An 18547-nucleotide genomic window follows, 5' to 3' on the forward strand; every position below is an offset into this window, starting at 1 on the left:
AATCTATGAAGTAAGACATTGATTTTGCAATAAGATCGATTATGTTCATTGCATAATAAGCTCCTTTGAAAAGCATTGGCGCACGTGTAAACGAGTTGCTCTACCGAACTGAGCTATAGCCCTTATCAGAGATATCTTAACATATAGATAATTTCTTGTCAAGATGAATATTTTCTAATGCCAGAGGATACCCCTTTGATCTGTATCTGTTTAGTATTTAGTTTAGTATTTAGTATATAACAGACCAATAACAGAGCGGTATTGCTTAGAAAAGGGATTCAATATATAATCGATCGAAGTAATGGGTCTTCCTTTGTGGTGATAAATTGCCTACTTAACTCAGTGGTTAGAGTATTGCTTTCATACGGCGGGAGTCATTGGTTCAAATCCAATAGTAGGTAAGTAGGTAGAAAAATTACTAGATAGCATTGGACTTACTTCGCTTCGCTATCTAATAACTTTTTCTACCCCTCTTCCCTTTTTCTTTGTATCAACTATAAACCACTGGATTGTCTTCAATTGGATGGGGGAATCCAATTGACAGCCTCGATTCGTATCCTAGCTCGTCTGAGAGCGAGCTTCGCTTCAACCAAATCTTTCGTACCCTCAGCTTTACTCAAGTTAGCTTCGGCTATTTCAAGTGCCTTTTGAGCTTCTTCCGGATCAATATCACTACCCAGTTCCGCATCATTTCCTAAAATGATGATCTCATTATTAACTATTCTCGCAAAACCGCTCCACAGAATCGCTGTTAACCATTGGTCGTTGAGGAGGCGTATTCTCAAAGGACCCATATCTACTGCTGTGTTAATGGGGGCGTGGTTTGGTAATACGCCAATTTGGCCACTATTAGTGGATAAAATGATTTCTTTCACTTCACAATCCCAAATAATTCGCTTAGGAGTCAGTACATAAAGATTTAATTTCATTTCTTCGATTTGTTCTCCTCTTCTAAGGTTATAGCTTTCGTGCTAGCTTCATCGATGTTACCCACCAAATAAAAAGCCTGTTCAGGTAGGCCGTCTAATTCTCCGGAAAGGATTAGTTGAAATCCCCTAATAGTTTCCGCAAGAGCAACATACTTTCCTGGAGAACCAGTAAAAACTTCTGCCACAAAGAACGGTTGTGATAAGAAACGCTCAATTTTTCTTGCTCTTGCTACAGTTAAACGATCCTCTTCCGATAATTCATCCAAGCCAAGAATTGCGATAATGTCCTGAAGTTCTTTGTAACGTTGTAAAGTTTCCTTAACTCTTTGCGCAGTTTCATAATGTTCGTTGCCAACGATCCGAGGCTGTAACATAGTCGAGGTTGAATCTAAAGGATCTACTGCTGGATAAATACCCTTGGAAGCTAATCCTCTGGAAAGTACGGTAGTAGCATCCAAATGTGCAAATGTTGTGGCAGGGGCAGGGTCGGTCAAATCGTCTGCAGGTACATAAACTGCTTGAATCGAAGTTATAGATCCCTTTTTAGTAGAAGCAATTCTTTCTTGCAAAGAACCCATTTCTGTACTAAGAGTAGGTTGATAACCCACTGCGGAGGGCATTCTCCCTAATAAAGCGGATACCTCTGATCCTGCTTGAACAAAACGAAAGATATTATCGATAAATAAAAGCACGTCTTGCTTATTAACATCTCGGAAATATTCCGCCATAGTTAGGGCAGTTAAACCAACTCTCATACGAGCTCCCGGTGGTTCATTCATTTGGCCATAGACTAGAGCTACCTTTGATTCCTCAATATTTTTTTCATTAATTACTCCGGATTCCTTCATTTCCATATAAAGATCATTTCCTTCACGAGTCCGTTCCCCTACTCCACCGAATACGGATACGCCCCCATGAGCTTTAGCAATGTTATTGATTAATTCCATGATCAGTACTGTTTTACCTACTCCAGCCCCCCCAAATAGTCCTATTTTTCCTCCACGTCGATAAGGAGCTAAAAGATCGACGACCTTAATACCTGTTTCAAAGATGGATAATTTCGTATCTAACTCGATAAAGGCAGGCGCAGATCTATGAATAGGGAACGTTGCACTACTATCTACAGGACCCAAATTGTCAACAGGCTCCCCAAGAACGTTGAAAATTCGTCCGAGAGTAGCTCCACCGACCGGAACACTGAGAGGAGCTCCCGTGTCAATCACTTCCATTCCTCTCATCAACCCGTCCGTAGCACTCATAGCTACAGCTCTAACTCGATTATTTCCTAATAATTGTTGTACCTCACAAGTCACATTAATTTGCTTATCGGCAGTGTCTCTACTCTGGACTACCAAAGCGTTATAAATATAAGGTAACTTGCCTGGGGGAAAAGTGACATCCAGCACGGGTCCAATAATTTGATCGATACGACCTGTACTTTTTTCTTCAATTGTGGAAACCCCGGGAGGAGAAGTAGTAGGATTGGTTCTCATAATTATCACATAATTAAAAAAAAGGAATTTGTCGAAATTTTTCTTTTTTTATTGTTGAATAATGCCAAATCAAATCAAAAAAAATCCAAAAGTAAAAAGGAAATGAATTAGTTAATTCAATAAGAGAGAAAAGGGGACCAGGACTTGATTTCGTTGCCCAAGCGAATCCCATTCAATCGTTTACTCATGGAATGAGTCCATTGGAAAGTTCAATCAATCTTTTTTTTCATATACATTTTGCCTTTTGTGGAGGATCTGTGCCTACTCTACTTTCCTATCTAGGACTTCGATATACAAAATATATACTACTGTGAAGCATAGATTGCTGTCAACAAAGAATTTTATTAGTATTTAGTTAGGTATTTGCATTCAAAATAAGAAAAGAGAACTATTAAGAACTTGTAAAATAAGGATTAGGAATTAATTTGGGTTGCGCTATATCTATCAAAGAGTATACAATAATTATGGATTTGGTAAATCAAATCCATGGTTTAATAACGAACCGTGTTAACTTACCATAACAACAACTCAATTCCTATCGAATTCCTATATTGGAATTCCTATAGGATAGAACATACACAGGGTGTACGCATTATATATGAATGAAACATATTCATTAACCTAAGCATGCCCTCAATTTTCTTTAATGAGTTGATATTATATTAATTGAATATCCTTTTTGTTTTACGAGATTTTTGCTAAAGTTTCATTTACGCCTAATTAACATCGAGTAGACCCTGTTATTGTGAGAATTCTTAATTCAAGAGTTATAGGGAGGGACTTATGTCACCACAAACAGAAACTAAAGCAGGTGTTGGATTTCAAGCTGGTGTTAAAGATTATAAATTGACTTACTACACCCCAGAGTATGAAACTAAGGATACTGATATCTTGGCAGCATTCCGAGTAAGTCCTCAGCCTGGGGTTCCGCCCGAAGAAGCAGGGGCTGCAGTAGCTGCCGAATCTTCTACTGGTACATGGACAACTGTTTGGACTGATGGACTTACCAGTCTTGATCGTTACAAAGGACGATGCTATCACATCGAGCCTGTTGCTGGGGAAGACAACCAATGGATCTGTTATGTAGCTTATCCATTAGACCTATATTGAAGAGGGTTCCGTTACTAACATGTTTACTTCCATTGTAGGTAACGTATTTGGTTTCAAAGCCCTACGTGCTCTACGTTTGGAGGATCTACGAATTCCCCCTACTTATTCAAAAACTTTCCAAGGCCCGCCTCATGGTATCCAAGTTGAAAGAGATAAGTTGAACAAGTACGGTCGTCCTTTATTGGGATGTACTATTAAACCAAAATTGGGATTATCCGCAAAAAATTATGGTAGAGCGTGTTATGAGTGTCTACGTGGTGGACTTGATTTTACCAAAGATGATGAAAACGTAAACTCACAACCATTTATGCGCTGGAGAGACCGTTTTGTCTTTTGTGCCGAAGCTATTTATAAATCACAGGCCGAAACCGGTGAAATCAAGGGGCATTACTTGAATGCGACTGCGGGTACATGTGAAGAAATGATTAAGAGAGCTGTATTTGCAAGAGAATTAGGGGTTCCTATTGTAATGCATGACTACTTAACTGGGGGATTCACCGCAAATACTACTTTGGCTCATTATTGCCGCGACAATGGCCTACTTCTTCACATTCACCGTGCAATGCATGCAGTTATTGATAGACAGAAAAATCATGGTATGCATTTCCGTGTATTAGCTAAAGCATTGCGTATGTCTGGGGGAGATCATATCCACTCCGGTACAGTAGTAGGTAAGTTAGAAGGGGAACGCGAAATGACTTTAGGTTTTGTTGATTTATTGCGCGATGATTTTATTGAAAAAGATCGTGCTCGCGGTATCTTTTTCACTCAGGACTGGGTATCCATGCCAGGTGTTATACCGGTAGCTTCAGGTGGTATTCATGTTTGGCATATGCCAGCTCTGACCGAAATCTTTGGGGACGATTCTGTATTACAATTTGGTGGAGGAACTTTAGGACATCCTTGGGGAAATGCACCTGGTGCAGCAGCTAATCGAGTGGCTTTAGAAGCCTGTGTACAAGCTCGTAACGAAGGGCGCGATCTTGCTCGCGAAGGTAATGAAATTATCCGAGCAGCTTGCAAATGGAGTCCTGAACTAGCCGCAGCTTGTGAAGTATGGAAGGCGATCAAATTCGAGTTCGAGCCGGTAGATACTATTGATTAACTAGATAAAACTAAAGATAAAGAAGGTATAAATAAAAAAGAAACGAAATAAAAAGAGAAAAAAATCAGTTATGAAATGCAGTAATTCTTCTTTATTCTTCTAATTGATTGCAATTAAACTCGGCTCAATCTTTTTTAGAAAAAAAAGATTGAGCCGAATAAAAATAGATCATGATATGATCATGAGACTTGACAAATTGAGATTCGTCTATTCTATATATCTAGAATATATATATTAAGGTATAATACAATAAAGAAATACAAATAAAATAATAAAATAATAAAATATAGTATTATCATATGATAATGATAATGGAATCAAATACGCAGTATTTACAGAAAAAAGTCTTCGTTTATTGGGAAAGAATCAATATACTTTTAATGTCGAATCGGGATTCACTAAGACAGAAATAAAGCATTGGGTCGAACTCTTCTTTGGTGTTAAGGTGGTAGCTGTGAATAGCCATCGACTACCTGGAAAAGGTAGAAGAATAGGACCTATTCTGGGCCATACAATGCATTACAGACGTATGATCATTACCCTTCAACCGGGTTATTCTATTCCACTTCTAGATAGAGAAAAAAACTAAAGGAGAATGAATGAAAAAAGACATAGTTTGGAAGTTAGACCTTTTTATAGGACTCTCTTTCAATTTCAAAAAAGAGGACGTTTGAAACTTTTAACAGGCGTAATCGTGAGTCAACAAGTGACTCGAACTGTGTGTAAAAAAAGAAGCATTTTTTTTTTTTCAAAATGCTAGAACTAGATAAGGAAGTTTTCTATAACCTTGAGAAAAAGGATAAAAAGGTAGTTTTTTTTTAGTTTATGACTCCGATCAAGAGCGAGAAATCCTTGATTTGGGATTGGACATAGAACCTGGACCCATCGTAGAGACGTTTAGTTCAAAAGAAAGGATCGTATCCTGATGGTAAGAATTATACTTTCGTGGAAATACAGCGCTATAGACTTCAATGCGGTAGAGTAGACGTTTTGTTTCTAATTTTTCTGGACCAAACCTCCGCTCCGACCCAACGATACAATGAATTTTTTCTGTTCATATTCATAAATAAAAAAGATTCGGAATCGCAATGCTACTATATGCGTCCAGAGGAGTATTTGGAATAATATTCTTCTATAATCCATTATTGCGGGGGGTCTTACTAACAGGGCTTCGCTGCACGGGACAGGTCTTCGTCGAAAAGCTAACTCCACCCGGCATTTTCATACCCTTTCTTTGGGTGGTATATCGCCTTTTAAAGTCTAAGAGGGTAGTAGGGGATCTATAGTAGGTAAGATAATTTGCCCTTTGATTTTGATTGAATATACTATTTTTCCGCCTTTACCACGCATTATTGTATGCGCTTCTAGAGAAGTATGTATGCAGGAAGTAAATTCTAACCGCTTTCTTTTGAATCCAATTTCAAATTAGATTAGAAAGATAGAAAGGCCATGAGGATGGGAAAATCAAAATAAAATCTTTTTAATTAGTTCTCCTTTTTTGGAATTTTCTTATTATCCTTTCATTTTTTTTACAGAATATTTTTCAAACTAAAAATAAAAAATACAATACAATAGTCAATATTCCTTATAATAGATATACTTAATTATATCATAAGAATCTTAAGATATTTTTCGACTAGATAGAAATAGTAAATTTGAATTGAGACACCTATTCCATGACGGATTTAAACTTACCTTCTATTTTCGTGCCTTTAGTAGGCTTAGTATTTCCGGCAATTGCAATGACTTCTTTATTTCTTTATGTGCAAAAAAATAAGATTGTCTAGTATTTTTTAGTGTAAGTAATATAATATGGTAGGGTATGTGGCTTTTTCTACACACACTTTCTACACACAAATGAAAAACGGTTATGGATGCGGATATAGGCTACGAGCATAAATGCATGAATATGCAGAGCCAGGTATAGCGAGTTTTATTTTATTTATTTTAATTGAATCAACGAATATTTTTTGAATAGAAAGTCAATGTATCTAACCTATTATTTCACAGGAGTACTAGTTGCTGAAGGCGATTTCAGAATCAAAAAAAGTAAAGTCAAAATTATTTAGCTTATTCTCTCAATTTCAATCGACCGCTGCTGGATTTAGTATATCTAATATGAATTGGCGATCAGAACACATATGGGTAGAACTTCTAAAAGGTTCTCGAAAAAGGGGTAATTTTTTCTGGGCCTGTATTCTTTTTCTAGGTTCACTAGGATTCTTATCGGTTGGGATTTCCAGTTATCTTGGTAAGAATATTATATCTATACTTCCATCTCAAGAAATTCTTTTTTTTCCGCAGGGGGTCGTGATGTCTTTCTACGGAATCGCAGGCCTATTCATTAGCTCCTACTTGTGGTGTACTATTTTGTGGAATGTAGGTAGTGGTTATGACCGATTCGATAGAAAAGAGGGAATAGTGTGCATTTTTCGTTGGGGATTCCCTGGAATAAAACGTCGCGTCTTCCTTCGATTCCTTATGCGGGATATCCAATCAATTAGAATTCAGGTTAAAGAGGGTCTTTATCCTCGTCGTATTCTTTATATGGAAATCCGGGGCCAGGGGATCATTCCCTTGACTCGTACTGATGATAAATTTTTTACTCCACGAGAAATTGAACAAAAAGCTGCCGAATTGGCCTATTTCTTGCGCGTACCAATTGAAGTATTTTGAGGTATCTTTTTTGAACTGAGTTGAATGAAGAAAAGAAGAATTGGAAGAAGAAAAGTTTTCTCAACACAGGGAGGAAGTCCCTTCTAAATTGGATTTGTTATTGTAAGGGGATTTTTAAGTATTTATCTAAAGGAAGGAACAAACGAGGATAAGAGAAATTTGCTTTTAATTTTTTTTTATCCAAGTTAGATATATCGCATACTATTCTTCCTTTTTCATCCGAAAGGGCTTTTTTTTTATTCTATTTCACTATTTCATTCCATCTAGATCTAAGAAAGAACCCAATGCACTGAAATTCCACTAATAACTAATATACAAAAAAGAAGAATAGATACAGGGTATCAAACCTATAGAGTTTTTGCTTCAAAGAAATAGAAATATCATGAAATAGAAATATCATCATATAGAGTCAGGGAATGGAATAGAGTCAGCGAATGAAGCATATTCATTAACAACTCCATTTACAGATCAAAAATGAAAAAAAAGAAAGCATTGCCTTCTTTACTATATCTTGTATTTATCGTACTTTTGCCTTGGGGGGTCTCTTCCTCATTTAACAAATGTCTGGAACTTTGGATTAAGAATTGGTGGAATACCAGGCAATCCGAAACTCTCTTAACTGATATTCAAGAGAAAAGGATTCTAGAAAGATTCATAGAATTAGAAGAACTTTCTCTCTTGGACGAGATGATAAAAGGGAAACTAAAGACACATGTACAAAAACCTCCTACAGGAATACACAAGGAAATAATACAATGGGTCAAAATAAATAATGAGGATCATCTCCATACCATTTTGCATTTCTCGACAAATATAATCTGTTTGGCTATTCTAAGTGGTTCTTTTTTTCTGGGTAAAGAGGAACTTGTCATTTTGAATTCTTGGGTTCAGGAATTCTTCTATAATTTAAATGACTCAATAAAAGCTTTTTTTATTCTTTTAGTTACTGATTTTTTTGTTGGATTTCACTCCACCCGTGGTTGGGAACTAGTAATTCGTTGGGTCTACAACGATTTTGGATGGGCTCCTAACGAGCTTATTTTCACTATTTTTGTTTGTAGTTTTCCAGTAATTCTAGATACATGTTTGAAATTTTGGGTCTTTTTTTGTTTAAATCGTCTATCTCCTTCGCTTGTAGTCATTTATCATTCAATTAGTGAAGCATAAATTCATTTGATCTCCCGATATTAATATTAATCAAATTAGCAAGCATCTTTTTTTAGAAAGAAAGCCCTTTTCCATTTTAGCAAAATTCTTTCTATTTATACCTACTTTAAGGTATTCATCATTGCAGTACAACTGTTGCAGTAGAATGACAACAGATTCGTGTATAGGGAACTAGATTAGCTTAGCTACCTATCTAATTTATTGTAGAAATTCTGGGATCTGCGATTGGACATGGAAAATAGAAATACTTTTTCTTGGGTAAAGGAACAGATAACTCGATCGATTTCTGTATCGATCATGATATACGTAATAACTCGGACATCTATTTCAAATGCATATCCCATTTTTGCGCAGCAGGGTTATGAAAACCCACGAGAAGCAACTGGACGAATTGTATGTGCCAATTGCCATTTAGCTAGCAAGCCCGTCGATATTGAAGTTCCCCAAGCTGTGCTTCCCGATACTGTATTTGAAGCAGTTCTTCGAATTCCTTATGATATGCAATTGAAACAAGTTCTTGCTAATGGAAAAAAGGGAGGGTTGAATGTAGGTGCTGTTCTTATTTTGCCCGAGGGATTCGAATTAGCGCCGCCCGATCGTATTTCCCCTGAGTTAAAAGAAAAGATAGGAAATCTTGCTTTTCAGAGTTATCGTCCCGATAAAAAAAACATTCTTGTGATAGGCCCTGTTCCCGGTAAGAAATATAGTGAAATTGTCTTTCCCATTCTTTCCCCTGATCCTGCTACGAAGAAAGATGCTCATTTCTTAAAATATCCCATATATGTAGGGGGAAACCGAGGAAGAGGACAGATCTATCCTGATGGTAGCAAGAGTAACAATACAGTCTATAATGCTACGTCAACAGGTATAGTAAGAAAAATACTACGTAAAGAAAAGGGGGGGTATGAAATATCCATAGTTGATGCATCAGATGGACGCCAAGTGATTGATATTATACCTCCCGGACCAGAACTTCTTGTTTCAGAGGGGGAATCCATCAAGCTTGATCAACCATTAACAAGCAATCCTAATGTGGGAGGTTTTGGTCAGGGGGACGCAGAAATCGTGCTTCAGGATCCATTACGTGTCCAAGGCCTTTTGTTCTTCTTCGCATCCGTTATTTTGGCACAAGTTTTTTTGGTTCTCAAAAAGAAACAGTTTGAAAAGGTTCAATTGTACGAAATGAATTTCTAGGTCCCGGGATTTCTTACCATCAAGTTGGTAAAAAGCCTCGATTTATTGGCAATTGCTAGAATTATCTATGATCTATTTTGGAAATCCTTTTTTTGTTTAGACTGCTTTTTGTTTATGAGATGTCTGGAATTCCTTATTTATATCCCATGCAAAAGAAGAGAATCCAAGGCAAAGGCGAGAACAATCAAATTAAAATTTCTTCTTTTTCGGAGGGATTGCAGGTCTTCTTAATCGTCTATTCGGCACAAGAAAAAGCCTTTTTCTTGTGCCGATTCTTCTTGTATCAAAATAAGAATCCTTTTTCTTCCTAATTCGTCAAAGATTACTATTTCTTCTTTATTCGGGTCTGTCTCTTGGACCTCTTTTTCTTTTGCTTAGGTTTAGCCGAGGTAGTGGACAAACAGAGGGGAAGAAAATATGGCGGGGGAAAAATTTCTTGTGATTGTGAGCAAATTGCTTGGCTTGTTTAATTAAGTTCAACTTCAAATTTACAGAAATTTTGCAAAAAAAAAGTAAACTCTTCCATTGAAGGTTTTTTTATTTTTAGGCTAGTTGAATAGTTTTGATTAAGGTTTTATTAGTTTATTACTCGAAACTAAATCAAGGATTTTCAGGATACTTCCTTCGTGGAATAAGATATTGGATCCTCGAGTGATCTCTTTTTCTTGTTGCTTCATAAGAGTGAATCGAATAGATTCAATTCGCGTTATAAGAGTAAAATAAAAATTCCGCGGGTCCTTTCCGCTCTAATCAGATAAAGGGGGGTAAGGACCCGCTAAGCTCCTACTTTTTCATGTTTACAATCTGGTCCCTCCGATTACTATAGAGATGAACCCAATCCAGAATATGAACCATAAAAGAAAACACCTACTAAACCAATCACAGCAATACCAGCTACAGTACCTATCAGCCAAAGAGGAATTCTTCCAGTAGTATCGGCCATTTCCCCTACTTTCCTCCACATTTTATCAATTGGTCATGCTAGAGACAAAAACAGTCATGGGTAGTTATAAGGATGGTATCCTTCCAAATGGGATAAGAGAATTCTTATTAGTCTCTTTCTTTCTCTCAATTGAAGAAGTAATTGGAAAATAAAACAGCAAGTACAAAAATGAGTAATAAACCCCAGTATAGACTGGTACGATTCAATTCAACATTTTGTTCATTCGGGTTTGATTGTGTCATAGTTCTATAGTTGGAATTTGTTTTATCGTTGGATGAACTGCATTGCTGATATTGATCCCAAGAAAAAAACAGTAGGTACAGCTAGTCCGTGAATAGCCAGCCATCGCACTGTAAAAATAGGATAGGTTCGATCTATGGTCATTGAGGGCCTCCTAAAAGGATCTACTAAATTCATCGAGTTGTTCTAAAGAATCAAAACGGTCGGTTATTAACGGAATTCCTTGTCGGCTTTCCGTGAAATACTCGTTTGGCCTAGGACTTCCAAACACGTCATAAGCTAAACCCGTACTGACAAATAACCAACCCGCAATGAATAGGGAAGGTATAGTAATGCTATGAATAACCCAGTATCGAATACTGGTAATAATATCAGCAAAAGAACGTTCTCCCGTGCTTCCAGACATGCTGAACTCCCAAAATTTTTGTACATTCAAAAAAGGAATTGATTCCGTAAAAGATGGGATCGACCAGTAAATAGAAAATTACTGATATTTCATCCTTGTGAGATTGTCAATTTTGTACCAAAGGTGTATTTTGAGTATACCGAATTAGTATAGCTATCCTTCCTATGGCACAGCAATCTGGTTTTGCCTGGTTCCGAAACATAATTACTTTTTTATTTTTTTTTTGTCTATAGGTAAGCTATATGTTATTCAAGGCATCAATAGAAAACCCCATTTTTGTAGGTTCTACTTACTTTTCATTGGCTTCGGAATAATAGAGTAATTCGGAATAGCAGCCAAAATCTTGGGAAAATCTAAGTTAATGATCAATAGGTTTGGATAAATAATTTAGGAAGGATATTCTCATACTGACACAATACAAGGACAAGTATATGTGAAATCTATCCTTTCATAATTCGTAATTCATCCTTGTATTGTTTGTTGGATTAGGTCTAACTTTCTTGACCAAACTGCGAGCGCGGAACTTTACGAGATGAAATAGGGAAAGACAGAAGATAGAATAGAACTTAAAAGGATAATTGAAGTGACTCGTCTTCGAATCTACTTTGGTTGGAGTTCGAAAAAGGAATAAAAATAAAGTAAATTCAAGGAAGAGCTTTCTTTTTTTTTTTTTTTTAACAGCCCCTTGGCAGGTCGTGGAATGCTTTTGTTCTCCTCTTATTCCATATGGAATACAATCAGTTAAAATAAGAAGGAATAGGGGAATATTCGATCGTTCACTCCAAAAAGAGGGTCCTATTGAAAAAGAAATTATCCAAAATAGAAAGAAGTTTTTTTTTTCAAATTCAATTGTTTATTTATCTCTTATTCAAAAATTTCCCTGAAAATTGAATTTCTTTTTTTCATTCAATGGGGTTAGATGATCTAGTTCTTAATATTATTACTTTACTCAATTGACAAATTCCACAACAAATCTCTTGATTCGGAATTAGGGACTCATGTATCATCTGATGAATCCACTTTCTTTTACACTTCTGTATCTTACTCTATCTTGTTTTTTAGTATTATCTAAAATAACTGATGAATTATGAATTTTCCATAACTTAGGTAAATGCTTTACCAACATATGTAGTGTAGTAAAAAAAAATAAATGGAATTTAACTCTTTCATGCTTACTTTAACTAGTTATTTTGGTTTTCTACTGGCTGCTTTAACTATAACCCCAGCTCTATTTATTGGCTTGAACAAGATACGCCTTATTTGAATTGACTGAATAATTATAATTCAGAAAAGAAAAATCTTTCTTTGGGATTCCTGGCATTCTACGACTCTTTTCCAGACTAATTAGGAATTCTTTTCTTGGTCATTGAGATTCGTGGATAATTTAGAGTACTATTTAGGGATAGATCGTACCTCTTTTTTTATCCCCTCGAACAAATCGAAATGATTGAAGTTTTTCTATTTGGAATCGTCTTAGGCCTAATTCCTATTACTTTAGCGGGATTATTCGTGACTGCGTATTTGCAATACAGGCGTGGGGATCAGTTGGATCTTTGATTGAGTCATTTTTTTTTTTTGATTGACCTCCTCCAGACCAGAGAGGAGGTCAAATTGAAATTGGAGTTACAATTCAATTTTGTTAAGTTATTTTACTCTGCTTCGACATAAAATAGATGGAATCACGCTCTGTAGGATTTGAACCTACGACATCGGGTTTTGGAGACCCGCGTTCTACCGAACTGAACTAAGAGCGCTTTCATTCATTCAAAAAGAAAATCTTTTTCTATTCCTAATGTATCTCACGTACGTATAGTCTCCACAAATTCAAGTTATACCCACTTTACTTTAATTGATCTCGTCGCTACTGCCTATAAAGAAGAAAGAAGTAATAGGTAGGGATGACAGGATTTGAACCTGTGACATTTTGTACCCAAAACAAACGCGCTACCAAGCTGCGCTACATCCCTTTTCCAAATTAAATTGTTGTACAATGCCATTGTACACAATTCCTGTCTTCTTTTCCACATCATAATTTTCTTCTTCTTTCTTTCTCTATCTATATATAGAACCCTCGTGTCATTTCTTCTTTTTGGTCTCATATAATTAAGGAATTATATACATATAAAATCCAATATAATTTCGCCTATAAAAGAAGGATTACTTTTCCTTGGTAATATATAGGAAGAAGGGGTCATCTTTTTCTTTTTTAGGGATAGGAAAATTTCGTCGATATGGTTCATTTTATATATAGCATAACAATCTTGGGCAAGAGTTTATGATCATATATGTATTCCAACAAGGAAGGAGGATTTTCAATGCGGGATATAAAAACATATCTCTCTGTAGCACCCGTGCTAAGTACTCTATGGTTTGGTGCTTTAGCAGGTTTATTGATAGAAATTAATCGTTTATTCCCAGATGCTTTGTCATTCCCTTTTTTTTAATTCTAGTTATTGCTATGGGAGGGATAGATTTCTTCGTGATATGACAAAATTTGATCCTTTTCAATCTTTTTTTAGTATCGGAAGGAAAAAGAAAGAAAAGATGGATTGGGTTGAACCTCAGAGTCATTAAAAATTTGGTAAACCCCATTTTTGAAAATAGAAATTCAATTTAAAGGGGTACCCAAGCTAAATAAGGCCTCAGAAATCAGAGCATAGAAAAGGCGGGGCTGGCTAATTAAATGAAAGGATTTCGAACCAAAATCTTTGCTAATTCGACAAGGATTGTATTCTTTAATTATTTCTCTATTTTTTATTACTTAATTAAAGAATAAAAAAAAATTATTCTAATGAATTTTATTCTTCTTCTTCGGATTCAAAATAGAAGAATAAAAGAATAAGTAGAAGAATTAAGTTAAGTCAATCCAAAAAGAAAAGGAGGTTCATGGCCAAGGGAAAAGATGTTAGAATCAGAGTTATTTTGGAATGCATCAGTTGTGTTCGAAAAGGTGCCAATGAGGAATCGACGGGGATTTCTAGATATAGTACTCAAAAGAATCGCCACAATACACCCGGACAATTAGAATTCAAAAAATTTTGTCGTTATTGTCGCAAGCATACGACTCATCACGAAATAAAGAAATAGGAACATCGTGTGTTTGATCTTTCCAAACAACAGAAAGAGTAAGAACTTCATATTTAATATATAAAGAAAACATAGTATAGAATACAAAATACAAATCAACTCATCTGATTTCCGGTAGATATTATTTCATATGTATAGAGGGTATTCATATACTATAATATGAATCAAATAAGATATGGATCAAAGAAAAACTACTTCTTCTGGATCCTAAATTAATAAAATAAAGAAGTGAATTTTCAAATTTTCAAATTTTAAATAAGGAATAAATCATGTATACATCTAAACAACCTTTTCTTAAATCTAAGCAACCCTTTAGTAAATCCAAGCAAACTTTTAATAAATCCAAGCAACCCTTTCGTAAATCCAAGCAAACTTTTCGTAAATTCAAGCAACCTTTTCGTAAATCTAAACAACCTTTTCGTAGGCGTCCCCGGATTGGCCCGGGAGATCGAATTGATTATAGAAACATGAGTTTAATTAATAGATTTATTAGTGAACAAGGAAAAATATTATCGAGACGAATAAATAGATTAACCTTGAAACAACAACGATTAATTACTCTTGCTATAAAACAGGCTCGTATTTTATCTTTCTTACCGTTTCGTAACTATGAGAACGAAAAGCAATTTCAAGCCCAGTCAATTTCAATAATTACAGGTTCTAGACCCAGAAAAAATAGACATATTCCTCAATTAACGCAAAAGTACAATTCCAATCGAAACTTAAGAAACAACAACCAAAATTTAAGAAACAACAACCGGAACTTAAGTTCCGATTGTTGATGTTTTATTCGAATTCGAAAGGGCCAGACCTATATATATTATAAAGAAAGTAATCCAGCTCGTTGATTCCTACCACTTAATCTTAATTTATTGTATCTTCCCGGAGTTCCCTCTCCGGGAATTCATCTTTTATTATTCCAGTATATTACTTTATTTATACCTTTAATTGATGATCTTTATTTTATTGGAAATCGTGTAAAGATTATTTGGATTTGATACAGCTACTTGTGCAAGCATTTTACGATTAAGAATCAATTTCTTCTTGTACAGGTTGTGTATTAATTTACTATAACTATCGAATACTTTATATACCCGCGTTGCTGCGTTTATCCGAGTGATCCACAAACGACGAAAATCCCTCTTTTGCCTACCTCTATCTCGATGAGAGGAAACAAAAGCTCTTTTTACCTGTTGGGTAATCATTCGATTAAGTCTTAAATGAGCCCCTCTAAAGTTTGAGGCAAATGAACGCATTTTTGTTCGTCGTCTCCGGGCTATATATCCTCGCGGAACTCTGGTCATTGAATCAAATTAACCTTAATGAATAACTAATGATTTCTCTTCTTTTAGCCACCCTTTTTCTCATTAATAACAAAACTAATTATTCCGATATATAAAATATTAATTCCAATGGCTTTTGCTATAGTAACCTTCCCAACCACGATTTTTTATTCCACTCCGTTCAGTTATTTCTATACGAAATAACAAATTCATTCTAATAATACTAAAAAAAATAGTGGGTTCCATCGTTTCTATGGTTCCCTTTTAAACGGTGAGGCCCTCTCTATACACCGGAGCCCTTTCTTTCATCAAAAGGTATTGCGAACTTGTATAGTCCACATTCTTTGGCTCTACCTATCCATTATAGAGTAAATAGCTCTTTTCACAATAAGAGTTATCCATACAGTGACGGTATTTAATTATGAAAGTTGGCTAAGTAGCTGACCCTGTTAGTCCGTTCTTTTAAGATAAAGGAGCATAAGCCTTTTTCTTTTTATTACTATTTCCTCCGCTTAATGGATAACCATTTGCTACCAATGGGAGAATTGCTTCTTATTTCCAATTTAGATAATTGGATTTGCACCAAAGGAAACCATAAATTCCATATACCATAGAAATCTAGGATAGAGAAGCTATATCCTATTCATTGGTACTAATCATGGATACTTCAATTTTTTTTATATTTGTTTGAAGTCATGATCTGAACGAGTCGCACATACACCCTAGCACATGTTCCTCGACGCTGAGGGCATCCTTTAAGCGCGGCCGTTTTTCGAGCATTTCGTATTGGCTGTCTTGCGTTTCTAATAAGTTGTTTAACCGTCGGCATGTTGTATGTATATAGAAAAAAATGGATTGGTTTAGATCCATCTTAACCTGATGATTGCTCATCATGAAGTCTTTCTATTTTCTATTAAATCGAGGAAAACACGAATTTAGCTGTGAAATAACTTTACAAGAAATCCGGACACTACCAATCCTTAAACATTTCTGGAAACCACACTGGATCAGTATCGCAGTGCTTGTCAATCATTTCATCCCCTACAATATCGACAAGTCCATAAGCTTTGGCTTCGTCTGCTGACATAAAAACATCCCTTTCCATGTCTTCGGATACAACCCAAAAAGGCTTGCCTGTTCTTACTGCATAAACCCTTGTGATCATTTCGCGAACTTTGTGTAACTCTTCTACTTCTAGTAAAAATTCTGGTGTCCTTGCCCGATAATAAGCACTAGCAGGTTGGTGAAGCATAATCCTCGCGTGAGGGAATGCTATACGCTTGGTGGGTTCTCCTCCAAGCAGAATGAAGGACGCCATGGAGGCGGCTATTCCGAGGCATATTGTATATATATCTGGTGTCACCGTTTGCATCGTATCAAAAATAGCCATTCCTGAGATTAGCCACCCGCCTGGGGAGTTTATAAACAAAAAAATATCACTAATTCCATCTTCTATACTCAGATATACCATGAGACCTGTAATATGATTCGTGATCTCGCAACGAATCTCTTGACCTAAAAAAAGTGTCCTTTCTCGATACATAACATTGTATAAGTCAACCCAAGTCGCTTCTTCATCTCCAGGAATCCGGTAAGGTACTTTTGGAACACCAATGGGCATATTAGATTAATATTATTAAATTTAAGTAAGAAAACCACACTTTAATATGGAAACGTAAGAATGGAACAGAAAGAAAGAATCCGCAGTTTATTGTCTTAATTTTTATTCTTATTCTATATGAATATTATAGATTCTATTAATACGTAGATTGAAAGGTTATACATATAAGGAATGTAAGACAGATTGAATAAAGAAAAGGGAATGGGTGATTTGAATGCTAAACAAAGAGGGGTAGCGATCTATTCTTCGTTTTTTCCAAATTGGCCAAGTTACCCATTGCATATTGGCACTTATCGAGTATAGAATAGATCTGCTTCTCTTTCTTCTTATGAACAGAATTGGCTTCTTATTTTTAATGGAATGAAATAAATATTCGCGCTTTCTGACACAGAATCCCCTAGAAGGGTTAGGTACATAGGATATGGATAGTCTTTTTCAATGCGATAAAATAAAGCGACATCGTGTCTATTTTTCTTTGCTAAAGGGGTATTTCCATGGGTTTGCCTTGGTATCGTGTTCATACTGTCGTATTGAATGATCCGGGTCGATTGCTTGCGGTGCATATAATGCACACAGCTCTAGTTTCTGGTTGGGCTGGCTCAATGGCTTTATACGAATTAGCAGTTTTTGATCCCTCTGATCCTGTTCTGGATCCAATGTGGAGACAAGGTATGTTCGTAATTCCCTTCATGACTCGTTTAGGAATAACGGATTCGTGGGGTGGTTGGAGTATTTCAGGAGGAACTGTAACAAATCCGGGTATTTGGAGTTATGAAGGTGTGGCAGGTACGCATATTGTGTTTTCTGGCTTGTGTTTCTTGGCAGCGATCTGGCATTGGGTATATTGGGACCTAGAAATATTCTCTGATGAGCGGACGGGAAAACCCTCTTTGGATTTGCCCAAGATCTTTGGAATTCATTTATTTCTTGCAGGGGTGGCTTGCTTTGGCTTTGGGGCATTTCATGTAACGGGTTTGTATGGTCCTGGGATATGGGTATCCGATCCTTATGGACTAACTGGAAAAGTACAAGCTGTAAATCCAGCGTGGGGTGCAGAAGGTTTTGATCCTTTTGTTCCGGGGGGAATAGCTTCTCATCATATTGCTGCGGGTACATTGGGTATATTAGCGGGCTTATTCCATCTTAGTGTCCGTCCGCCTCAACGTCTATATAAAGGATTACGTATGGGCAATATTGAAACTGTACTTTCCAGTAGTATCGCTGCTGTTTTTTTTGCAGCTTTCGTAGTTGCTGGAACTATGTGGTATGGGTCAGCAACGACCCCAATCGAAT

This window comes from Triticum urartu, unplaced genomic scaffold (genome assembly GCF_056163025.1).
Source record: "Triticum urartu cultivar PI428250 unplaced genomic scaffold, HENAU_Tu73 scaffold1, whole genome shotgun sequence".
Classification (NCBI taxonomy): Eukaryota; Viridiplantae; Streptophyta; class Magnoliopsida; order Poales; family Poaceae; genus Triticum; species Triticum urartu.